Here is a 26,904-nt window from a genome sequence, read left to right on the forward strand (position 1 = left end):
CCACCAACGGCAAGGTCCATGGTTCATGGGGGGGGGTTTACACATATATGACTTGCTAAATTATCTCTATTTTGCCACCCTCCTCCGAGCATTGGGGACATTTACTAGCCGTCCTCACTCACCTCCGGCACTCGAGAGAAACGAGCGACGGAACTACAGCCACACTATTGTTTATACTGCGACATATCTTGAGACACACTGAGCGACAGTACAGCCAAATCTGATAGAAGAAACTATAACGATAGGACGCATAAAATTTTCCAACACTTTATGTAACTATAGTAAGAAAATACATACCCGCCAGGGTGACCAAGAGCGCTAATGCTACTCGGGTAGGCGCGCCAGCCCCGGATCGAATCCGCCCGGCGCATTAACGACGAGGGTCGGTATACCAGCCAGCCTGGCTGTGGTTTTAGGCGGTTTTCCACATCCCGCTAGGTGAATACTGGGCTGTTCCCCACGTTCCGCCTCAGTTACACGCCTCACAGACATTTTCAGACGTTCGCACTTATTCATGGCTTACACTAAACGCAGACAGTTGGGGTACACTACTTACATCCCAGGGGGTGGCAGTAGGAAGGGCATCCGGCCACCCTCTGCAATTAACACTGCCCAATCCGTAATAACAAGGCCGACACCGCATTGAAGCGGGACAAAGGCCTCAAGAAAGAACGAAAGAAAGAAAGAAAGAAAGTAATAAAATATGTATATGCAATGAGTAAGGACTGAAACATAGTACATGAATTTATTAGATTTAAGAAATAGACATAGCTACAGTCACTCGATAAACAACTGTGTATTTATTATTTTTACGAATATGCAAACATTTTCCGCTCTACATGCGTACCTAAATTTTTACATATTTCTTGTTCGTTTTTTCTAAGAAGATTCTTGTGTATAATCTTTGCATTCCACGTTATCAATGTTTGTAGATTTTTACATCCATAATTTATTTTTCCTGGAGAATATAGTGGTATCAGAATATCAGCCCTACCTGTCTTCTAAACCCTTCACTTTTTATTGCAAAACTAAAATATTAAAACTAGTAAAGCACTAAAAGTTAAATATGAGAGCCTTAAAAACGCGAAAAGAAATTCATATCCTTCTTAGCATAAAGGCAGTGCAGTGTCCCTATGTAAAACCATTTTACAAACTTTCTGGAGCATGATGAATATTTATACTGTTTTCGTCTGCATATGTCGTCCTTCTAAAATAATTTGTATCGAAAATGTTGAACAGGTACCACTTTTCCCCTTTCACTTTAGTCCATTTTAGAGAGACTCGTAGTTCGTAATTTGCGCAAATAATTCCAATGTAATTCGGTACAGTGATACGAATTTGCTATGGAGAACGGATGGACAAACTGTTTTACTTTATATTTCAGTGCACATCCGCGACTAATCCTCAAGTGTTCTCACTGTCTCAGTGCTTATATTTCTGTGACTCATTTTTGTTTTCTTCTGTCGGTTGGCTGAACAGCATCGAATGCGTCGTCTGTTCAAAAGTTTCATAGATGCTGCCTGTGCGATCAAAAGCCACTGCCAGCTCCTATTTTCTACCTTGGATAGAAAAGATGTGTACTGTTCCGAAAGTGTGGTACGTCGTGGTTGGCAGAAAGTCCATCCTCCGCTGGTCTCGCCATGTTTTGCACTCGGACGCAGGGGCTGGGGGTGGACAGTTGATTTTAGTGTGTGCCGCCCTAATTTTGCTAACGACGAGGTTATGTATATATTATGGGCGAATTACGCACTAATGCATTCCTGTTTAGGAAACATTGCGGCTAAATGAGAAAAACAATAGGAACAACTTAACCAGGAGCCCTTGTCTTATACAAAAGGCTAGTCTTAAGATGAGATTAAATGCAAGTGAAGTGCAGAAATAGGTTGAGATTATTTCCGTGTGGTTTCTTTCGAATGGACAGATACGGTTATACGGTGAGTACCTTGAAAATCCATTGTTTCCAGTAGGTCTCGTGGTGTTGGCTGGCCAAACAACGACGAAGGACTGTGCTTGATCCGAGTTTAGATGAGCCTTGCGGGTTTAGGTTATACGTTGAGGTTATCTGTGTGTGACGCGTAGAATTAAGCTGAGCTTACTCGCATGTGAAAGCATTTGTACGTATACATGGTGGGGACATTGAATTCCCGTTGTCTGTGATGGAACTATGGGTCCTGGGTGCACAATTATGGAGAATGTGTTCTTGATTCGAATGCAGTCGAGATAGGCAAGTGCGTTACTCGGCGTGTGGCTTGATTAAATAATTCAATAATTTTTATTTTATTTTTTTGTTGGGGGGAGGGGTGTTGTGACTGAGCTGCTTATTTAATTTTATTTGGACTAGATCCGGGTATGTTCATATGAAAGAAATTGTACTGTTGGGAACTGTAACAAAGAGCGATATTTTCACAGTTTGAGTAACGGCCTATGTAATCCGTCAAATTTGGGGATAGCGAGCTTGAATATTACGAGTGGCCGTATTGATAGCTCTACGAGTCCTTTCTATTTCAAACGCTCAGGGATCTAAAAGACCTTAGCGAGGTAGTATTTGCGTATGTGCGAATGCTTAATTGAGGGCACTACCTTTCCTCTTTCCTAGTGCAGAAAAACATTGTGTTAGAGATCAATTGTTCTATGGAGAAAGTGAAGAAACCTGTTGCTTCCCACATAGAGAGGGACATGCTAAAATAATTGTCAATAGTTTACGATGTACGTAGGGCACCAGTAAGTCTAGCAGACCAAAAATTGGAGAATTACCTCTCCCCCGCTACGAGTCGCTCCTCTCAGTAAATAAATGTTAAAAAAGTATACAGAGAACATTGATTTGCAAACCATACCTTGCATCCACTCCCGCCATTTTCTACCTTCATGACCGCCACTATCAACATCGGAAGGTTAGTAGGACACGATGAGTGTCGAATAAGAGGGACGTGCACAATTCAGTAATATAATGAATCTCTCAGTTTGCTAACTTTCATTCATGTAAATTCGCTTACACCTTATCTGTTTTGCGGCTTAGCTTTGGAACATCAACAGTGTGTGGCAATGAATTCTCTAGTGCCGTTATTTGTCTAATCTGGTGGGTAATAGTGAGTGGACCTCAGTATTCGAAGTGGTCCCTGACACGTCTGCAAACCACGTCGAACTTGTCCATGCCTAAACAAAGTGAAGAGTAGCAATAAAACTTTGCCTAGTTAAAATATAGTCCCAGAAAAAGTAAAAGCATTTCAACAACCCCACTCTTAATGTAAACAAATTTAATTCAGTGTAACGATACTGACCATGTAGGTTCACATTACATGATTCACTGATTAAGAGGTCTATTTTTCCTAACAACCCATTCGACCTTTCATCTAAAGTTATCAGCGTAGTGATATAGTTTTATAGAATGGAATCAACTCACCCCCGTCTTCGCTTACTTGCCGACTCACTATGCCCTGAGCGGGACGACACTGATAGCTCATGCTGAAACGACCACCTCAACCTGCTCCGTCTGCTACCAAAACCCACCTCCCCTTTTCTGCAAGCACTTGCACCGGTACATGGCGTGGGAGTGACGACCGATAGCGGTCCATTTCCTTTCTGGCGTGCGCTGTTCTTTTTTCGAGCAGTGATTGGTGAAATCTGTTTTCACAGTTGAGGAACCAGAGCCTGCGGGAGACACACAGTTGGGCTGACTCAGTCTCCACCACGCCTTTGTCTCTCTCCCCCACCCCGCCAACATCACCCCTGGATGGATACGACGGCTATGCATGCCATCCTAGTTCACTCCAGCATCATAAACCAACTTAACGCTATAGAGAGCACTGTGTTTTTCCCACGCCGGTGATACAGTAGGCGGGTGCGTATTCAATCTAACAGTTCTGTCTGTCACATCACCACTCATATAGCAGGGCGGGGTAGTAAGGAGGTTCATATCCCTGCCCAGAGCTACGTTTTAGACGATTAAGGCAAACCACAGGATGGTTTCTTTCAAACGATACGGTTGATTTTAATCCTTATCTTTTCCCTTCCAGAACTTGTTTACAGAACGTTCTTCCTTGCTTCACTGCCATGTACTCTTGTTTTCTTATGGGCTTACGCTGAGAATACACATCAATACTCGCATGTTCATTTACACCAGTACGCAAGTAACTACTCACCACCAGATATAATATGGAAACTGTCCCATGTTTCCTGCTATAAACAAAATTCACATTTGTTGGTCATTGTAGCTCTGACGTCACCAATATGGCATTGCTTTTGGTTTACGATTATCGATTCTTGTCCGACTGAAAACTAAGATATTTTCCCAGCTTCTCATTTGGCTTTTTATTTTATTTCATTTTATTCTTCAAAAGTATCATTAGTGACCGTTATACCTATTTTCTACGTTTCCACAATTTATTAGTTTTCAATAAATGACTTACAGAGTCAATTGGTTGCATCAAGTTTATTGTGACACTCCTTCAGGGTTCAATGGCACTCGGGTATCTTCTTCAGAAGGAATGAAATCACCTATAATGTCTTAAACATATTACAAAAGAGACATCTAAAATAACCAGAAAACACAACGGTGAATTGAGGTACATGGAATAAAAAAGGTACTTACACAACTTTCACTACGCTGATATAATCATACATCATGAGCTAAAAAGTTCAAGTCAAACAGCAGGTATTATAGACTCCCTATAAATACAGGAAGAATTATTCCACAGGTACAGCTCATTGTAAGAATACACATTGAACTATTCGTGTGGCAACTACAGTAGTTACGATGCCAAGTAGAGTAGCGTAGAGCGCCACTCGTGGTGCGCTGGTCGCGTGATAAATGCTCATCCTATTAAGTACGGTTATTGAAGCAGTAACCCATCAGTTTAATGTAGATAAGTGTTTTAAAAACCAAAAACATTCAACGGTCGAGAGCGCATAAATAATTCTTTATCTGAAACAACCGGTTTCGAGAGACTTTGGTGTTATCTTCAGGTCTCAAAAAATCCTTTTTTTTTTTTTAATGTGTTGATTTTACTTTCGACCGCATCCCAAATTGCCATGTGGATAAATAGTACAAATTGTACATAGAGTAAAAGTAAGGAATTATAAATACGGTACAAATATTTCAAAATAATAACTGCATCAATACAGGCGTTAACAACAAAATTTGTGCTGATCAAAAAAACTATGCACTACAGCAGGATTTTAGCCGAATATGGTATCGTGTGGCCTGCTAGTGGTAAGGAAATACAGAGTCCGCTAAGTAAAGGAAAAATAACGTTTCCGAAATATACGTAAAAAGAAACATTAGCCAAAACCTCACGCAGCTATGAGCAACGGCGTAGACAGGTTAAAGAAACTTTTTGTTTCTCAACTGTAGCTTTTCATTTCAAATGAGGCCATCTTTTCTGATCAAATGTGTAAAGATCGCACGTTCTTCCAAGACTACAAGCCTCCACACTTTCTTCTCTTTATGTAGGACCGTCAAGTCCTCTATTACTTTTGGATTGTGACCCAATATTAACAAATGCTTCGCGTAAGTGGAATTATAAACATTGGTACCCTTCTCTCCTAACAGGTGTTCCTTGTAGCTAATGTTAAAGGGCCTACCCATCTGTCCGCTATAAACACCGGACTCGCACCGCAAGCAGTTTTGTCAACTCCTGAGCTATGTAAAGGTTCACTAAAGTTTCTAAATTGTGGATTAATTTTTTTGAAAACTGTTATTAGTGGAGAAAGAAACTTGCTATCCATATTCTTAGCCAACAGACCCTGAATCCTGTACGACAGGCTACTTAGGCACGGCATTGAAATAACTTTTCTATATCATTATCCACATTATGTCAGTTACCTGGAGCTGTAGGTCTTATTAGGTTTCGCTTCAAAACTGTTTTCCATTTGTGAGGGTTTCTAGCCGTTATTGCAGGTTACTGTTTTAATTATAGTAATTTCTTTCCTTAGTTTAGCTGGTGATAAAGGCGTGACTACAGCGTGAATGAAAGAAAGCGATCTTATGGGACTGAGGATGCGTTGAATCGGAAATTACGATTCGCTAGTTATTTTACTGACAACATCAAATGTTTTTCTGTCATCTACTGTGGTCAAACCGACATCCAGAAAATTTTGCTCAAGGTTTTTTATTTTTCAACTCGCAAGCGAAACTAATTTTCTTATGAACATTGTTAGACACTTGAAAGAATTGATATACTTCATCATTAGTTCCATTGTATATAATCAAAATATATCCTCTTACCTTGAATTGGACAGAATGGTTAATTCAGTAGAAATATAACTACAATTTTTTTTTCTTCTAGTGATTTAAAAAAAATGTTTACTAGAATGTCCGCTAAAGGATTACCCTTTGCAAGGCCATTTGGTTGTTGGAACAGTTCCCCATTAAATTCGATGTAATTGTATTTAACTGCCGCTTTTAGTGACTGCAAAGGATCTGTAATTCGTTCATCCGTTTCATCTTTTTTATCATCACGCAGGTTTTCTCCACAATTTCCACAGTTGTTTGAACTGGTACATGTGTACAAACTAGTAACATCAAAGTATTTTATCTCTTGATTAACATTTAAAATTTTTAATTACCAAGGTTTGATTATTAGCTACTGAAAAATTGTTTTGAAAAATATGCGAAAATTTATTTAACCTTGCTGCTGTCGGCCATGTTTAGAATTGTGGTATTTATTAGTTGTTGTTTCAGGAAAACTGATTGGGGTTTACCCAAGTTATAATAAAGCAATCTTGATTTTGAAGTGCATTATTTATAAATTGTATTACGAAATTCGCCGGACATTTGCCCACTTTTCGATGATTTTTTGCCTCTTACCTGACTAATTCCGCACGTTGCTTAGCGACCTCTGTCCCGCTCGACTGTTCAGAACTGCCATAAACGTTTTGCTTCGTCCCATGCGACCAAGGGAGATGCTGCAGTAATGAAGGGCAGTCATCAAGATTTCATTCTACGATGGTTTCTCTAAATCGGTAATGGCGAATGTCTAGTTAATAAGTGGACGCTGCCAGTTGTCTTTCCTCCGTTTTCCTTCATACACTTTTCCTGTCTCTAATGACATCGTCGTCAACTGGAGGTTGAAGGTATCTTCATTCCTTTCATTTGATACGTCACGATTCCGCATAAAACGTTGTAATCGTATTCGGAATTGAAACAAAATACGTACAATCACACTATTATCTATTTCGAAAATAGATCGATACAAATTTATTCTCAAGGGAAACTCCCCATTGCACCACCCTCAGTGGTAAGATGGTCCAGTGTATAGTCCGCCAAAAAATCAAAACAGATCAAGCGTGAAAACTGAAATAAGGTGTATTGAAGTGTGAAAAAGAAGCAAAATTGCAACAGTAAACGGTCCAAGCTGAAGATGTGTTACAGCGAGCCAACTGCGAGAATCACAGTGTTGTAGTTGTATGGTCACGGTGTTGAACAGCAAAGCGGGAGTTCCGTGTTCAGCCCTCTTTGGTGCCCCATTTTTTCCACAAAGTTACGAAAATATGTGCTTCTTGGGGAAATACGAGGAAAGCATGTTGCAGATAGGTATTAAAGATGTAATATCCTACAAACATAAACTACTAAAATCAGTACCCCTCTCGAATGAATTTAGCTTTATCCAAATTATGGACATCTTACTATCAGTCGGGAATACAAAAATAAGAGAAGCAGTCAACAAAGTTTCCTAACTGAACAACCAAATGCCCCAAGCCACATGCACCTATAGTTATTATGATAATTAGCACCGAGCTTATCCGTCTGAACTGCTGTTAGTAGCATTTAGAGCCTGATGACAAGATTGTCTTTTACATTTCAAGAATGGGAACGGCAAACGTTCTAAGTGCGTTTCACACAATGCAGTTCCAGTGCTAATGTGTTCTCAGTACTCTGTCGCATGACGCGATACTTGATCCAGGTGGCATACCATGGAGAAAGCCTTTTAAACAAGTGCTAACAGATGAGGCATTGTCTTTGTACCAAGCTGTGCTTCTCTCTGGAGTTCCAAATTTTGAAGTATACGTGAACTGGTTTTTGTTGGCTACAATTCTACTAATTGAAATCCTAAATCTTTATTTCTGTACTTGTATTATCATAATTAAGACGCAGTGCTTCAGTATTAATGGCACTTAAAACAAAAATGTTCTTCCTGTTATATTGCTTGAGACCGTGGCTGTGTACAAGACACAATTTCATCCTTTCAAAGAAGAAAACAGCAGCAAGCGTTTGTTAATGACGCTATTTATTTACGAAAATAGCACCGTTACCGGTTTCGAATCGACAGGATAATCTTCAGACAGTTTTTCACGTTTATGTTTGTTGGTGTTTACGTTAGTTATTCAAAACAAAAAGCCAATGAATAATGTAAACAACACACTTACAGTAACATAAACGTGTACAGCCGCCTGAAGATGAGCCCGACAGGTTCGCTGTTTATGCAAATAAATAGCAAGAAAAGCGTTTCTGAAGAAGCGAAAACTGATAACAGCAAATATAGATTTAAGTGATAGAAAATCTTTCTGAAAATGCACGATAAACAGTTTAGATAAGAAGAGAATTGAAACTTTTTAAATTTGGTGTTACAGAAGAATGCTGAAGATTAGATGCGTAGATCGCTTAACTTAGAGTGACAAAGCAAAAAACTTTTCATAAGCTTTAATCTTTTTACTCTCACCACTCTTACCAGAAAATATGTCTTTGGGTTAGTAAACCTCCCACCCTTGAACAACGGACCTTGGCGTCGTCAGGGTGGTTCGCGTGCCTCAACGATGCAGATAGCCGTACCGTAGGTAAACCGGAACGGAGGCGTATCTGTTGAGAGGCCAGACAAACGTTCTGTTCCTGAAGAGGTGCAACAGTCTATTCAGTAGATGCAGGGGTGCCAGTCTGGATGATTGACTGACCATGTAACATCAACCAAATCGGCCTTGCTGTGCCGGTACGGCGAATGGCTGAAAGTAAGGGGAAACTTCAGCCGTAATTTTGCCGGAAGATATGCATCTCTACTGTATGGCTAAATAATGATGGTATCCTCTTCGGTAAAATATTCCGGAGGTAAAATCATCCTCCATTTAGATCTCCTGGCGGGGACTACTCACGAGGTTTTAGTCATCAGAAGAAACATAACTAGCGTTCTACGGATCGGAGCGTGGTATGTTAGATCCCCTAATCGGGCAAGTAGGTTAGAAAATTTAAAACGAGAACTGGATAGGGTGATGTCACACATAATGGGAACTAGTGAAATTCGGTGGCAGGAGGAACAGGAATTCTGGTTAGATGAATACAAAATTGTAAATACAAAGTCAAATAGAGGAAATGCAGGAGTGGGTTTAATAATGAATAAGAAAATAGGAATGTGGGTAACCTACTATGAAAGCATAGTGAACGCATTATCGTAACCAAGTCAAACACGAAGCCCACGCTACCACAGTATCACAATTTGACTTGCTAATTAGCTCCGCAGATGATGAAGGGATTGAAGAAATGTATGAGGAGATAAAAGAAATTATTCAGGCAGTTAACGGAGATGAAACTTTAATTGTTATAGCGGACTGGAACTCGATAGTAGGAAAAGAAAGAGAAGGAAAAATTGCAGGTGAAAGTGGACCCAGGGAAAGGAATAAATGAGGAAGCCGCCAGGTAGAATTTTACAAAGAGCATTATTTAACCATCGCTAACGCCTGGTTTAAGAATCATAAGAGAAGATTGTATACGTGGAAGATACCTGGAGACACTGATAGCTTTCAGATTGATTATGTAATGGTTAGACAAAGATTCAGAAACCGGATTTTTAAATTGTAAGACATTCCTAGGGGATGATGTGGAATCTGACCACAGTTTATTGGTTATGAACGGTAGATTAAAACTGAAGAAATTGGGAAAAGGTTGGAAGTTAAGAGATGGGACATGGATAATTTGAAAGACCCAGAGGTTGTTGAAAGTTTCAGACGGAGCTTTAGGCAACGGTTGACTAGAACAGGGGAAAGTAACACAGTAAAAAACGAATGGGTAAATTTATGATATGAGATAGTGAAGACAGCATAGGATCAAGCAGGTAAAACAACAAGGCGTAATAGAGATCCTCGGATAACACAAGAGATATTGAATTAAACTGATGAAAGGAGAAAATTTAAAAACGCAATAAATGCAGCAGGCGAGAATACAATCTCTTAAAAAATTAGACTGACAGGAAGAGCTAAATGGCTAAGCAGGAATGTAAGAATCTGCAAGCATATATCCCTAGGGGAAAGACAGATACCGCGTACAGAAAAATTAAAGGGGCCTATGGGGAAAAAGAGATGCAGCTGTATGAATATCAAGAGCTCTGATGGCAAACCAGTACTAAGCAAAGAAGGGAACGCTGGGGAGATGAGCTTGAAAGCAATATAACAGAAAGAGAAGTGGACGTAAACGAAAATGAGATGGGAGAAAAATTTGACACAGCTCTGAAAGGTCTAAGTTGAAACAAAACCCCGGGAGTAGACGATATTCCGTCAGAACTACTCATAGCCTTGGGAGAGAACGCCATGGCAAAACTCTTCCATCTGGTGTGGAAGATGTATGAGACAGACGAAATACCCTAGACTTCAAGGAGAATGTAGTAATTCCAGTTCAAAGGAAAGCATTTGCTGCCAGGTGTAAAAATTACTGAACTATCAGTTTAATAAATCATGGTTGCAAAATACTAACACGAATTCTTTACAGAAGAATGGAAAAACTGGTAGAGGCAGACCTCGGGGGAGATCAGTTTGGATTCTGGAAAAAATGTAGGAACACGCGAGGGAATAGTTACCCTACGACTTACCTTAGAAGACAAGTTAAGACAAACCTACATATATAGCATTTGTAAACTGAGAGAAAGCTTTTGGTAACCTTCAATGAATACTCTGTTCAAAATTCTCAAACTAGCAGGGGTAAAACACAGAAATCATACGAAGTTATAAGAGTCGAGAATCATGAAAGGGAAGCAGTGGTTGAAAATGGAGTGAGACAGAGTTGTAGTCTGTCCCAGATACTATTCAATATGTACATCGATCAAGCAGTAAAGGAAACCAAAGAAAAGTTTAGAGTAGGAATTAAAGTTCAGGGAGAAAAAATAAAAGTTTTGTTATCTGGGCAGCAAAATAATTGATTATGGCCAAAGCAGAGAGGATATAAAATGAAGACTAGCAATGGCAAGGAAAGCATTTATGAAGAAGAGAAATTGGTTAACATCGAATATAGACTTAAGCGACAGTAAACCTTTTCTGAATGTATTTGTCTGGAGTGCAGCCATGTATGGAAGTGAAACACGGACGATAAAAAGTTTAGATAAAAAGAAGCTTTCGAAATGTGGTGCTACAGAAGACTGCTGAAGATTAGATGGAGCTGTAACGTAACTAATGAAGAAGAACTGAATAGAACTGGGGAGTTAAGAAATATGTGGCACAACTTAGCCAAAAGAAGGATTCTGTTGATAAGACACATTCTGAGACATCTATGGAATTAGTATTACAGGGAAGTGTGGGGGTAAAACTTGTAGAAGGAGACCAAGAGGTGAATACAGTAAGCAGATATAAAAAGATGCAGGTTGGAGTAGTTATTCGGAGATGAAGTGGCTCGCTCAGGATAGAGTAACATGCAGAGTTGCATCTAACCAGTCTTCGGACTCAAGACCGCAACAACAATAAACACGCGCATGAAATCTTGCCTCCTGTATCCAATACTTGTTTAATAATATCTAATTATATCTGTAATTTTTCTTTCTTGGAAGGCAATCGAAGGGCTCTGTTACACAGTGTGTAAACGTACGCTCTTTTAAGCCGGGTTGGGATGCACTAGTTCGCTCCCACACTGCTGTGTCAGTATGAATCCCTTCTATACACAACGAAAGCAGGCTTTCCTCCCTCCCTTCTTACGAACAAATCTATAAGATGATTCCTCGACTCTCGTCGAGTTCTAATGTGAATCGCATTTTTTGTGCTCTTTTTAAATGTTCGCCATTTGTACATGTAGTAGTTGTTCTTTCCTCAATTTGGACAGCAAAATACACTAATATCGTGTCGGGCCTCTTTTTGTCGGCCATAGCGCAGAGCTCGACGTGGCATGGACTCAACAGATCAGTGGAAGTCTCCTGCAGATATACTGAGCCATGCTGTCTCCATAGTCACCCATAATTGAGAAAATGTTGCCACTGCAACATTTTTTGCGTGAACTGACCTATCGATTATGTTCCATAAATGTTCGACTATCTAGATGTCCAAATCATTCGCTCGAGTTGTCCAGAATGTTCTTCAAACCTATCGCGAACAATTGTGGCCTGGTGACACGGCGCGTTGTCGTCCATCGTTGTTTGGGAACATGAAGTCCATGAATGGCTGCAAACGGTCTCCAGGTAGCTGAACAGAACCATTTCCAGCCAATAATAGGTTCAGTTGGATCAGAGGACCCTGTCCATTCCATGAAAACACAGCTCATATCATTATGGAGCCACCACAGAGCCTTGTTGACAACTTGGGTCAGTGACTTCGTGAGGGCTGCGCCACACTCAAACCCTACCATCAGCTCATAAATTGAAATGGGGACTTATCCGACAGGCCACGGTTTTCCACTAGTTTAGGTTCCAACCGATGGGATCACGAGCCCAGCGGAGGCGATGCAGGCGATGCCGTACTATTAACGAAGGCATCCGCGTAGGTCGGCTGCTCCTATAGCTCATTAACGCCAAATTTGGCCGTACTGTCGTAGCGGATTTCTGGTGTCATTTCACGCAGTGCTGCTTTCCTACAGAACTGAAAGCTCTACGCAAACGCCGCTGCTCTTGGTCGTTAACTAAAGGCCGTGTGCCACCGCATTGACCATGGTGAGAGCTAATACCGGAAACGTGCTATTCTAGGCACAGTCTTGACACTGTGGATCTCGGGATATTGAATTCCCTAACGGTTTCTGAAATGAAATGTCCCATCCGTCTAGGTCCAACTATCATTCCGCGTTCAGTGCCTGTTAATTGTCGCCGAGCGACCATAATCACGTCGGAAACCTTTTCACATGACTCATCTGAGAACAAATGACAGCTCCGCCAAAGCACTGCCCTTTTACATCTTGTGTAATGTGTACGCGATACTACTGCCACCTTTATATGTGCATGTCGCTATCCCGTGACTTTTGTGACCTCACTGTAGAGTCTTCAACGCACAGTCTGTATAAGTCGACTGGCCTTTAATTTGTAGAAAGGAGCTGAAAAATTTGTTTTCAAAGTCTTTCACAAAAACTTCTGGTAAAATGACTGATAGGCTATTTCCCATGGCTAAACCTATATCTTGCATAAAAACCTTGTCGTTGCAAATAAAACAATCAAAAGTCAGTGAGAACTTAAGCCTATACTGCAGTTCAAAGGTGTTCAAGGACTTTTTTGTTAGATTGTTCGTAATAATTTTTTAACTTGAATAAGTGCACTAGTGCAGAGATTCGGAACATCTCATACGGCCAGGACGGCGTTCGCTGGAACTGTTACGACCTTGACTTCGTTCGCAAAGCACACACTATTTTTTACGTTGTTACTTTGCTGGGAGCTGTACGCACACTTCAACTTAAGAGACAAGGCTTTATTCACGAGTTCATTAACTTCATCGCTACCACTGCAAATAATAAGCACAGGTTTACTCTCTTCGTGCAACTTTATTTGTTCTCTCACATTTCTTTTTTCTTGGATTCATCCTAATTAATCTAGATTTTCCACTCGTAGTAAATACAAACAGCACTGCTTCTAATGTAACCTATAATTCTACGTGTAACTTCTTTGTTAGATCGTGTTTGATTTCTTTAATTAGATTCTCCTGAAAAGTGTAGGAAGGCACGCTGTAGGTGTGTGTAGAAATGATATACCACGTATGCTACGACTTCATTATAGGAGCGAGCTCACGCCTCCGAATGCAGCATACAAGAGCATGCGTTTACACAATGTGCCCTTAGTCTACCCCCCAAGGAAGACTTACAGAGAGAACTGGATATTATTAAACAAGCACCTACGACTGTTCCATGTCATGTGTATCTTTAGTAAAGCCAAAAATAACTTTACTGGTATGACTAATGAGTGTAAGAGATAAAACTTAGGAAAAAGATTGTAACCTCTACCCACAAACGGTGTGTACCTGAGAGAATTGCTAAATCCGTACCAAGACATTGCCACCGAGACCTTCCAAAATGGAGAGCAAATGGCGCATGAGTTAAGGCATAGAGTAGCCACGAAAGCAAAATAAGTACAGTAACTCCGGAGTGCACAGCACTGAAGATGATGGAATTCCATAGGGCAGACTAGTCGAAATTTTGTGATCCAAGGCGAAAAACTTTGTGGATACAGTAATCAGACAGCGGAAGCTCATGTAAAATGAGTCGTCAGACTAACACAATAAGTGAAGAAATGGAGGAGCTACGCAAAGCTCCGATAAGTTTTATCTAAATGTGCTGGAGGAACTGGAATTTACGCCTACCAAATGAAAAGCCCGGAAAAACTGCTTAATGAGCCAAGTGATTTGGAGCAAAGGAGTTTTTACGAAATCTTAAAAGACATGATTAACCTTCCTTCGGGATGGGACAGGACGCTGTGGCTGCCCTCAGCGCACTGGCGACGGCGAATGGACACGGCAGAGGGGACGACTCCGGCCTGGCGCTGTGTGCGGCATGGCCCAGGGTAAGTTCCCTCTCCGGACATCAAATAAACGGGGAGAAGACAATATTTCTAAAATTTTCAGGAAATGTTTCTTAAAATGGCTATAAAGTTCTTTTAAAATTTTTTGAATTTATTTCTTTTAAATCAAATTCATCATCGTTGTTTAGTATAAAGGTTACACTTTGGAAAATTTGTTGATAGTCAATCCATTTTCTTCAGATACAGGACACTCTTCAGCATGAAAAGCGTTCCACCAACTAGGTTTCATGAAATATGTAACAGAAAGTCTTAGCAGGCTAGTATATTTTTACTAAAGACAGCAAACTTGCGGTTCTGTATCGACAGGTTATTTTGTAACTGTAACAAACGTTCGGCTCTGTATTTTAAATAATTTGTTAACATTCTGAAGCTTCCTAAAAATACGAACTTGACTAGTTTTGAAAATTCCACATCTACCTCTAGAAAGCGGTGTCTTCTATATAACACGTACTGCCTTATACTATTTATTTTCATGTCTCCGAATTTAAAAAAAGAAAGATGTACCATGCACTAACTCAACTGTAATTGTGTCAAGGACAGCAAAGGTCTTGGAAGAACAGTTGAACGGAATGTGCAGTGTCTTGCACGAAGGATATAAGATGAACATCAACAAAAGTTAAAGGCGGGTAATGTTATGTAGTCCAATTGAATAAGAAAATGGTGAGGGAATTAGATTAAGAAATGAGATACTTAAAGTAGTAGATGATTTTGTTATTTGGGCAGCAAAATAACTGATGATAGCCGAAGCAGAAAGGCTGTAAAATATAGAGGGGCAATGACAAGAAAAACGTTTCTGAAGAATAGAAATTTGTTAACATCAAATATAGATTTAAATGTTAAGATGTTGCTTCTGCATTCATCGTTGGAGGCATTTGAAACTGTGGAAGATAAGCATAAAACTGCATTTAGAATAAACGCCAGCGTTATTTCAGTTGGTCGATTTCTTCGTTTTACGAAACTCCCACAGTAAAATTCTGCAGGTGCATAATGTGAAAGTCAGTTTGTGTAAGATTAGACTACTCTGATTTCATGAGTAAACTTTACATAGATTTGCAATCTAGATAAGTTTTTGTCTTCATTAACTCTTGGAAAATGTGTGAGTTATTGCGAGAACGCTTGCTCTTTATCTGAGAGAGTCGCAATAAGCGCTCTCGCTACACCTCGTATGTCCGCCGGCTCATCTTTTTCGCAGCGCAGCTCTCACGCGGCTGAATAAATGTAGAGCCCGGCGGCCGCGCTGCCGTAACGAGATATGCGCGCGCACGCTTTTGCCGTTGTTTACTTGAGCGGTAAAAAAATTTTAAAGTCAAATATTACCAAAAAGCAGTGCATCGCGTCGTGAGGGTGAATACGGCGTGTCCTACCCAAGAACATGTATTGTGGGGAAGCGAAAAGCTTTCTTCCATGGGAAAAACAATTTGGGAAATAGATTTGATTATTGAACCGTTAATCACGCACAGGAAACCTATTTTATCGTTGTTGTTTCTTAACTAGGCTAAGATCGTATTATTTGTGTGGTAATGGACTTATTGCGTTTCTAAGTTGGTGGGCAAATTTCGATTAATTATAGCGTTAATTTATATATTCTATAGTTACATTGATAATTTTTTCTTCTTTTAATTGGTTTGTGTATCATTCTCCATGTTTTATACCTCCTAAAGTAGGCCTGTCAAGCATTAATTTTATTTTATTTCGCTAGTTTTGTTTATTAATAGAAAATTTTATGTAGGTTTGCTGTTCCTACTTTGTGTTAAAGGTTTTTCCTGCCTTCTCCGTTTTTATTTTTATTTATTTACTGTACAATTTTTTTTTACTTTTTACATTGCATTAACACCACACTGTCGAAGATGTTACTTGCTGCATGTTTCTGATCCAATGTAGACGCGTAACTTCACTTACAATGTTGTTTACAAACATTGTACCTTCTTTGGTGACAGTACTTAGTAAACGTCTGAAGATGGCCTTGTAGGCCGAAAACCGGTTAACACAATAAAAATACTACTGAAGAAAAAAAGCAAGCTAGTGCTTTTCATTTATTATTTCAATTAATTATATTTCTTAATTCGAAATAAGTTCAGAAGGCAAACTAATTAAATGAATACATTTGAGTGTGGCGTTTGGAATCAACGAAAAATTAAAGGATTTGATTGTGTCTGCTACAGAGATGTCGTCTACAAGAAAGGAAGTCTTCATTGCTTAATAACATGCTGTAATATGATATATGGTTCTCACCCAAGATCATCTTGTGGAGCTATGTTGCAGGAATGAGGCAACTAAAGCTTCACAGTACAGTTATTCGCTTATGAAGTTTGTGAATAAAGCATTACAGTTTAAAAGGAACAATGATATCGATAGTTACAATTATTCCACATTACGACTGCCGTTAGCAGAAAAAGGGGTGCACAATGCTGCAAATAAAATTTCAAAGTCGGACAGCAACGGAAAATTTAAAATAAAACTCAAAACTTTCTCTTTGACAACTTTCATTCAGTACAAGAATTTATATATGTAAGACTTTAATATGTAACAGGTGTAGCGCAGGAATTACTAATTTCTGTACCGTTAAAAAAAAAACTTCTAAGTGGTCACCATGTAAAACATGCTCACATATGAATGTGTAACGCGAGAGGAAAATGACTAGTTCCAATGAAACAAATCACGCATAGAACAGGATACTTACTACCTTTTTAATTAAAATGCCTTGTAATTTATATTTACATGGATTATCCATTTTGGACCACAGCTATACTGATGGGGGTTGACATTACAAAATTATTAAGTACCTACATCTGGAGTGTTTAAGCCAAGACAGCTAAACTCGTTCTATCGCAGTCACACCGGGAATGACGTTGCCCAGTTTCTTAGGGAATTGTATACTGCTCGCAGCCATGTAAAACGTCGTAACAACAGTGTTCGTAAAATGATGCTAACTGACAGGGACCGGAGATAAGCATCACGACTTATTGAAACTCGGTTTCAAACTCGATAGGAATCGCCACTGTCAGCCAATATAGGTCCGTCTCAACACCAGCTTCCGAGTCTATCTTGCGAAAAAAAACTGTGTGCAGCGGTCTTTCGAAGTCAGATACCTCATAAAAGGTCGCTGCTCACAACGAGACATAAAACTGCGCGCCTTCAGTGTATCAGAGAACACAGAGACTGGGCATCAGCTGACTGGACGCGAGTAGTGACCTCCGACAAATTTCGATTTCGCCAGTTTCCAAATTTTTCCCGTCGTCGAGCGTGCCGGTGCGTCAATAAGGCATTTAACCGAGTGTGTGTCTGGCAAGGGGCGATTCTGTGACGTTTTGGAGCTGTTTCTTGTGCCACGACTCATTAATGAGCCATTTTGGTAATGTATTGTCTCGAGTGCGATTGATCGATTGTGATAGTCTCTGCACGTTTTACCCGGACAACATGCTTTCAAACGTCTGCTACTTGTCGTGGCGGTGGCGCCTCGAAGACATGTCTCCGTGTCACTGGTTTATGGGGGTCTCTTGCTGTCCCGGCCACCAGTGAGACACATGCCTACGCTCCAGACATTTAAGATAGCTGTTCTGTGAGTCAATGAGTGTTCATTGGTGTCATAATGACATCACATGGCTGCAAGTCGTGTGTTGAAGATTTTGACTGGTGTTCCCATGAGTGTGTCAGATGTGGTCATAAAGTTTGCTGACTACAACCTTCAGAGCGTTAACTGTTTCTAACTACAGTATATACACTCCTGGAAATTGAAATAAGAACACCGTGAATTCATTGTCCCAGGAAGGGGAAACTTTATTGACACATTCCTGGGGTCAGATACATCACATGATCACACTGACAGAACCACAGGCACATAGACACAGGCAACAGAACATGCACAATGTCGGCACTAGTACAGTGTATATCCACCTTTCGCAGCAATGCAGGCTGCTATTCTCCCATGGAAACGATCGTAGAGATGCTGGATGTAGTCCTGTGGAACGGCTTGCCATGCCATTTCCACCTGGCGCCTCAGTTGGACCAGCGTTCGTGCTGGACGTGCAGACCGCGTGAGACGACGCTTCATCCAGTCCCAAACATGCTCAATGGGGGACAGATCCGGAGATCTTGCTGGCCAGGGTAGTTGACTTACATCTTCTAGAGCACGTTGGGTGGCACGGGATACATGCGGACGTGCATTGTCCTGTTGGAACAGCAAGTTCCCTTGCCGGTCTAGGAATGGTAGAACGATGGGTTCGATGACGGTTTGGATGTACCGTGCACTATTCAGTGTCCCCTCGACGATCACCAGTGGTGTACGGCCAGTGTAGGAGATCGCTCCCCACACCATGATGCCGGGTGATGGGCCCGTGTGCCTCGGTCGTATGCAGTCCTGATTGTGGCGCTCACCTGCACGGCGCCAAACACGCATACGACCATCATTGGCACCAAGGCAGAAGCGACTCTCATCGCTGAAGACGACACGTCTCCATTCGTCCCTCCATTCACGCCTGTCGCGACACCACTGGAGGCGGGCTGCATGATGTTGGGGCGTGAGCGGAAGATGGCCTAACGGTGTGCGGGACCGTAGCCCAGCTTCATGGAGACGGTTGCGAATGGTCCTCGCCGATACCCCAGGAGCAACAGTGTCCCTAATTTGCTGGGAAGTGGCGGTGCGGTCCCCTACGGCATTGCGTAGGATCCTACGGTCTTGGCGTGCATCCGTGCGTCGCTGCGGTCCGGTCCCAGGTCGACGGGCACGTGCACCTTCCGCCGACCACTGGCGACAACAGCGATGTACTGTGGAGACCTCACGCCCCACGTGTTGAGCAATTCGGCGGTACGTCCACCCGGCCTCCCGCATGCCCACTATACGCCCTCGCTCAAAGTCCGTCAACTGCACATACGGTTCACGTCCACGCTGTCGCGGCATGCTACCAGTGTTAAAGACTGCGATGGAGCTCCGTATGCCACGGCAAACTGGCTGACACTGACGGCGGCGGTGCACAAATGCTGCGCAGCTAGCGTCATTCGACGGCCAACACCGCGGTTCCTGGTGTGTCCGCTGTGCCGTGCGTGTGATCATTGCTTGTACAGCCCTCTCGCAGTGTCCGGAGCAAGTATGGTGAGTCTGACACACCGGTGTCAATGTGTTCTTTTTTCCATTTCCAGGAGTGTATATCCATGTTTCCATCATTTCTTGAAGACTTACGAGATAACACTAGGGTCTACCGAAGCGAATCAAGTTCCGGTCGGCATGCTGGCCGTTGAAGATGACCACAGGTTTTTCGAGCTAATCTAAGCCTGTTCGAGAAGTCAGTCGGCTGTACTGATAAAGATAAGCAACGCATTTTCCCGATGAATTGGCGTATAATAATGTATTTAAAGATTGATGCTTTAGCCGAGCCAGATTCTACCAAATGCATTTGTTTTCAGATTTCTTTAAGTGGATTAGGACCGGCTTGGAGCAGCAGAGGCACCACAGGACTTTTTAATTTCCACTGTCCATACTTTAAGCTACCTGTTGCGCTTTTTGAAACAGTTCTATGTTCTCAGATAATTAGTTTCATTCTAAATGGTTTTAACTTTTCAGCTACTGAACTAGAATGGTTTGAATACCTTAACGTTCTGAACTGTTGTTCTGATCGTCAGTCACATCCTGTTTAGAACAGTTAATTGAAAAGAACAGTCAACTTAAGTAAATTACTTTTTTCTTTGGAAAATTATTCTGTTTTTAGCCGATTTATTTAGTGTCGAGGTGGTTTAGAGTCATGTTTGATTGCTTTAATAATCTGTATCGCTTGACTCTTTAACGGTATACTCTTTTCTCTGTTTATTTGTATTATGTAACACTTGGGACCATAAGCGGAGGGGAAAGTTAAACTGGCTTCCGAACTGCTATTATGAAACTGTTAAAATCATTATTATGCTAGAAATGAAGTTAATGTCTGTCATGCTTATTGATTTCATTTTTAGTGACAGCCTGGTCAGACTGATTCAGTTTGTGTATATGATTAAGGGTTTAATTATTTTGCTATTACTTTTGAAGTGGTTAAAATAAAATTTGAAATGAAAGTTGTCACATTTCTTTTACACCAAAGTTGTTTTTTTTTTTTTTTTTTTTTGGTGGCCTGCTACCTTCTGCTCCCCAAATCTTCTCTAGCAGTTACAATTTAGATTACCGCGAACATGAACCAGGATGTTTATTCCACCGTTCTCAGTTGCGCTTTTTTACATATCTTAATGATGAGTACGTTTTCGAGACCCCTACTCCCGGCAGCAGCTGTGTTCACAGAGGTGCATTCATAAGTTAATGCTCTAAACCACCACTTCGACTTACCCACTAAATCATCCAGTCTTAATCTCATAAGTTTCCGCGACTATTTTGAACAGCGGATGAAACATAATCAACATTTTCGTAATTTTGTAGCTCTACGGTATCTAATCATCAATGTGAGTTCGGCTAGACACGATATATCTCAAAAACTTGTGTACTGTGTTCGTGGGGATGTGAAAAACCGGCGAGTTAAAACTAATATCGACATTTCAGTTCTGAAGAACAGGTACTTTTCGGCATTCGTTTGTTCTAGGTTAAAAACAGGGGTTTCTCTATTTTTTATCAATAAATGAGTAAAAAGAAAACGAAATATCTGTTAGCTATAACAGCAGCGCTAAAACCTTGCATTTTTAAATAAACCTTTTTTTAAAGAAAGAGTAATTTTTATACGTAAAATTTGCGTTGATTTGAAATATTGCGTTGTTATATAAAACGGGAATTGGTACAGCATTGCTGAGACGATACTAGTAATGTCCCTGTTTCCGTGTGTGGTAGCTTAATGTATGCGTGCACGTGCAGTGTGCAAGACTTTCTCCCACCTGGTCTATACGATAGTTTCTCGCTTTCGTCCCCGGACATCCGTTGTCTTGCAGAATGGCACCAATCCAAGCCTGGGAATATTTTTACGAAGTGGCGTAGCAATGAAGCAATTTACTTTAAAGGTTAACGCATTGCCAGCCATTTCTAAGAAATAATGAAAGGGGATGAATATTATGGCAACAGGAATAAATAAAAACTTAACAGAACTCATTCATAGTATACAATAAAAATGGAAAACAGCTGTTCTGCTGCCTGAATCTACATAAAATGCCTTTATCTGCTTCTAGGCCTCGAAAACTGGGCAAATTAACACGAAAAATAGGTATAATTGCGCAGAGTTCCGTGGTCAGAGCCAGTCGACATAAAAGTTTTCTGGGTTGGGTACCACGTCATATTGTAAAATAGTTTTATACAATATGACGCGGTACCATACCCAGAAAACTTTTATGTTGACGAGAAACAGAGTTCTTCAACCTAAGTTTTCATCCTTTGGGAGTGATAATGCGTGATGCCCAAACAGTGGTACAACCCCCGATTAAAATATGATTTTTTGAGCAGAGATTCAAAAAATTAGCGTCAGTAGGAGAATATTTGTGATTTTTTTGTAGTATTCAACCACTCATGAATTTCAAAGAAAAGCAGCTAACTGTGAACGGACTAAGTTTAACTTTATTTGCGTATTGAATTAGTATTTTGATTCTGTATCTTGAAGCTAAGAGAGTTGAAATTTTTCATTCTTTGTTCGATTTCTACGTTTCAGGAAATGATATGAATAAAAAATAGAAAATCTGTTATTTCAGAAACTAGTTATTTTTGGCGGTTTTAACAGTCAATTTAAATTGAAGTGGAAGAAAACAGATTAACTGACAATCGGTTGTTTTAGCGACAACCGCCGTCGCCATCTCCTCCTGTCTCTACTGAAGTCGTTCCATACACCATTGCCACATAGCATGTTTCTGCATATTCGTAAGAAGTAGTCGGAGAAAAGGACGACGCGCACATAATCCACACCGTTTTATCATAAACTGCGACGGACTGTCACCACTGATAGTTTATGATGTGGTAACACTGCTGCTACGGTCGCAGGTTCGAATCCTGCCTCGGGCACAGATGTGTGTGATGTCCTTAGGTTAGCTAGGTTTAAGTAGTTCTAAGTTCTAGGGGACTGATGACCTCAGATGTTATTCCGATAGTGCTCAGAGCCATTTTTTGATAACACTGTTCCACTGTTGTGCCGGAGCCGAGCAGGACGCAGATCTGCCCTGCAATGCCATTCGGATGAGGTATCGATCTCCTCAGTGGGTGGTATGGATGATGCGATCTGACCAATTTCTTCGTGTTTTATAGCCTTCCGTGAACCATTCTGCACACATCCGTTGCACAGCCGAAACACTTCGTCCCATACGGGCATTAGTTTCGCAGTTGGATGCATCATATTCTCTCATGGGGAAATTGCACCCCCTTTCAAACTCACTGATTTGACGGTACGGTTCGCGCAAACGTCTGCGAGGCGTTCCGCACGTCTGCTCAAGTCACACTGATGCATTACCTTCGATTTCGTGCGACAACGAGAGCCATAGGCACATTTTATCAGAAAGTGGTTAAAATGCAAATAGCGTGTGGCATTGGTGGCCGGGAGGCCCCATGCGGGGAATTTCAGCCGGCGAGTGCAAAGTGTTATTCCAGTCGACGCTACATTGGGCGACTTGCGGGCCGGTGATGAGGATGAAATGATGAGGACAACACAGCACCCAATCCAAGAGCGGAGAAAATCTCCAACCCGGCCGGGAATCGAACCCGGGCCCGCTTGCATGGGAGGCAAACACGTTACCACCCAGCTAAGCAAGCGGACCTGTAAGTAGTGTTGCACTGCGATATCGATGTTGACCTACAACCTGCCGTCAACATGGTTCAAATGCTAATCTTTTCTGAAGAACGTACTAAAGTACGTGTCCCACGAATATGAACACCCTATCTCTAGTCGTTCAAGATGTTTTGTTTTTTCTGAACACGAGTGTGATTACATTCTGCTTATGAAAGTTGACCAATTCCTGCAAATAATTATACATAAAACAGGAGTAGATTGTATAAGAAGTAATGACTGAAATAAAAGGGACCTTCAGGAGTGAGATTAAAATTCAAGGTGAAAGAATATCGTTGATACTATTCGCTAACAACATTGCTATCAGTCAAAGCGAGGAAGAGTTCCAGAACTTACGGATAAAAATGTACAGTGTACTGAGCACAGAAAATGGATTAAGAGCAAACCAAAGGAAGAGTGAAGTGAGAGTAGCGACGAACTCGTTAAATTTACGAGCCATAAGGTGGAAGAAATGAAAACTCACACAGGCGAAGAGGACATTCAAGGCCAGAGGAAGCCTACTAGTGATACTATTGATCCTAGTTTGTGGAAGAAATTTTTGAGAAGTATACCTATGGACTACAACTTGGCATGGAAAGATTATGGACTATAGTGATAAAGGAAAAGACAAAAATCGAAGAATTTGAGATGTGGTGCTACAGAAGGTTTAGGTGGTGTCATACAATAGGTAATGAGGACATTTTCCACAGACAAGACGAGGGCAGGAATATGTGGAAAACATTGATAAGAACAAGAGGTGGGAATTACTTTCGTTGTACTGGAGGGTATATACTGTAGGGGAAGACGGAGATTGGTGTACACCAACAAATATTTGAGGATATTATTGTAAATCCTATTCTGAGAGAAAGAAATTGGCACAGGAGTGGACGTTGATGCTGTGTTCATCAGACGAGTTGCAGGACTGACGATAAAAAAAATCGTGTTCGAAAGATTTACTTAGAGAGACAGTAGGGTATAGAAGTGCGTTGCAGTTTCTGTCTATCGTCAGTGATTTTTACCATATTCGTGAAAGAGAATAAGAAATTGCCAGAAACAGAATAAAAGTACAAGAGGGTAAAGAGCAGTGTTTTATTCTTAGCAGACAAAATTGCTTATGAGTAAAAGTAAGGAAGATTTTGAAGAAGTAGGGTAAGTAAACCAAAGTCGAAAGTGATGAAAAGTTGAAGAAAAGGGAAGCTTCAAATTGAATGAATGGGGAACTCCTCTACCTAAGAAGCTAACTAATACGTGTAACCAAAGAAAGAACCAAATTTCATTTATATTAAACCAAAAAAGGAAGATCTGTTTTGTGAAAGAGTTCTTCTAAAACTAAATTACAAATTGCTAGGAAAATTAGAAAGAAGTTCCTGAAGCTAAGTGCAGAGCACAGCACTGTTCTAAAGTGAAACGTATCCCACGGAAAAATGGATGAAGAGAAAATTGGAAGATTATGAAATTGGTTGTACAGATAAGCATACGGTGGGGAAAATAAAAGTGTCCCAGAGAATAGAGTTCCAGGGTACAAAGAAACACAAAAGACCAAACTGACTAAGCAGATGTTGAAAGTAACCACCATTCATCTCTTGGCACTTTTGGGCTCTTGTCAGCAAGTTGCAGTCTCATCCGAAGTGCTGTTTAATACAATGAGGGGTGTTGCGATACACCTTAGACTTAAGGACTCCCCATAAAAAGTAATTTCACTGATCAGATGATGTGGGTAACCAGCTAGGGCCGCAACCTCTGCTAACAACTCTGTCAAGCGTGAAGATTTTGTAAATACGCTCCAAGGATCGGCTGGCTATATGGGCAGTTGCTCCATCCTGTTGGAAGTAACTGTAGGTCTTTTCCTCCTCCGTTGATGTTGCCACAAATAGTACCCACTCGTCCAGGCCACTTATTTGCCCACCGTGTATAAAACGAAGAGCTACACGCTCACATAACAACAGCGGGTTTCTCAAGTTTCTAGTGCCGGTGTTTCGTAGTTGGGGACTGCTGCAGTTGTTTCCCTTTCATGGAAATTTTGGCGATCACAGCGCTGCCTGCGCTCGTGGCAATCCCCTTATTTAGGGATTTCGCAGTAGCTGGTAAATTCAGCTACAGCCGCTGCGGACGTATTGTCCGGGCCAACAGTTAGAAGCTCTGAGTTCTGCGGACTCAATAAGCCGCAGCACAATGCTGGCCGGAGCGTCAGCAATCACTTCAGCACAGTGCGCCTGAGAGTTCCTCCGTACGCTCTTGTGTCAGGAATTACGTACACAAAACACAGCCACACGTCGACTTCAAGTTGAATGCTATTCGTAGGAATTCTAGAGGCACTAATTACACCGGTTTGTTTATACATATCACACAGAGTGCCATGTATTACCGGGAATTGTTTCGGAGAAGGCATGGCTCTTCACTTCTTGGGAGGAAACGAGATATGCCTCCCTGTATTAATCAGAATCGAATGTTGTCAGTTTGCGTTTGTATGGTGTAACTGAACCTGCACTTTTTAATAGGGCAAAAGAAGCACGGACAGGAATTAAGTACAAGATTTAAATCAGCTTAAATGTATTGGGAATAGGGTGGATTCGTCAAACAGGAACTGATGGCTTCAACAAAACCGATCAGTACCTCATCCATAGCTTTAAAGTTGGGCCCCAGGGTGATATTACAAAATTTCTGTGGTTTTAGATTTTACAGAAAAGCCAACCAAGTATATTTTGCTAAATAACATTTGATATTCACTAAATGAATTAATAAAATTGAAGAGAATGATTAGTAGCGCCATCTTAACATGTTGTTGTTGTGGTCTTCAGTCCTGAGACTGGTTTGATGCAGCTCTCCATGTTACTCTATCCTGTACAAGTTTCTTCATCTCCCAGTACCTACTACAACCTACATCCTTCTGTATCTGGTTAGTATATTCATCTCTTGGTCTCCCTCTACGATTTTTACCCTCCACGCTGCCCTCCAATACTAAATTGGTGATCCCTTGATGCCTCAACACATGTCCTACCAACCGATCCCTTCTTCTAGTCAAGTTGTGCCACAAACTTCTCTTCTCCCCAATTCTATTCAATACTTCCTCATTGGTTATGTGATCTACCCATCTAATGTTCAGCACTCTTCTGTAGCACCACATTTCGAAAGCTTCTATTCTCTTCTTGTCTAAACTATTTATCGTCCATGTTTAACTTCCATACATGGCTACACTCCATACAAATACTTTCAGAAACGACTGCTCTAGTCAGTTGAGCGACGAGATTCGGCGCGGGACACGCGGCCGGGGACGGGCAAGGGAAGTGCTGGTGCAGACGCGAAACCGGACATTTCCGCTGGATACAGCTAAGGGTACAGTTCAGAGTTCAGATTGAGACACGAAAGCGCACAGTTGGTCTTTAGGCAGCTAGGGAATGCAACGACTTAGAATATTTCGCGTTTTGTGGTATCGCGGGACTTAGTCTCTGAGCGGTGAGCAGCCGCGCGCCGGGTGTGAACTCTAACTTTTCGCATAGTTCACCACGTGGAGTATTGGACTGGTAATCCGCGAT

The sequence above is a fragment of the Schistocerca piceifrons genome, chromosome 3 (genome assembly GCF_021461385.2).
Source record: "Schistocerca piceifrons isolate TAMUIC-IGC-003096 chromosome 3, iqSchPice1.1, whole genome shotgun sequence".
Taxonomy (NCBI): Eukaryota; Metazoa; Arthropoda; class Insecta; order Orthoptera; family Acrididae; genus Schistocerca; species Schistocerca piceifrons.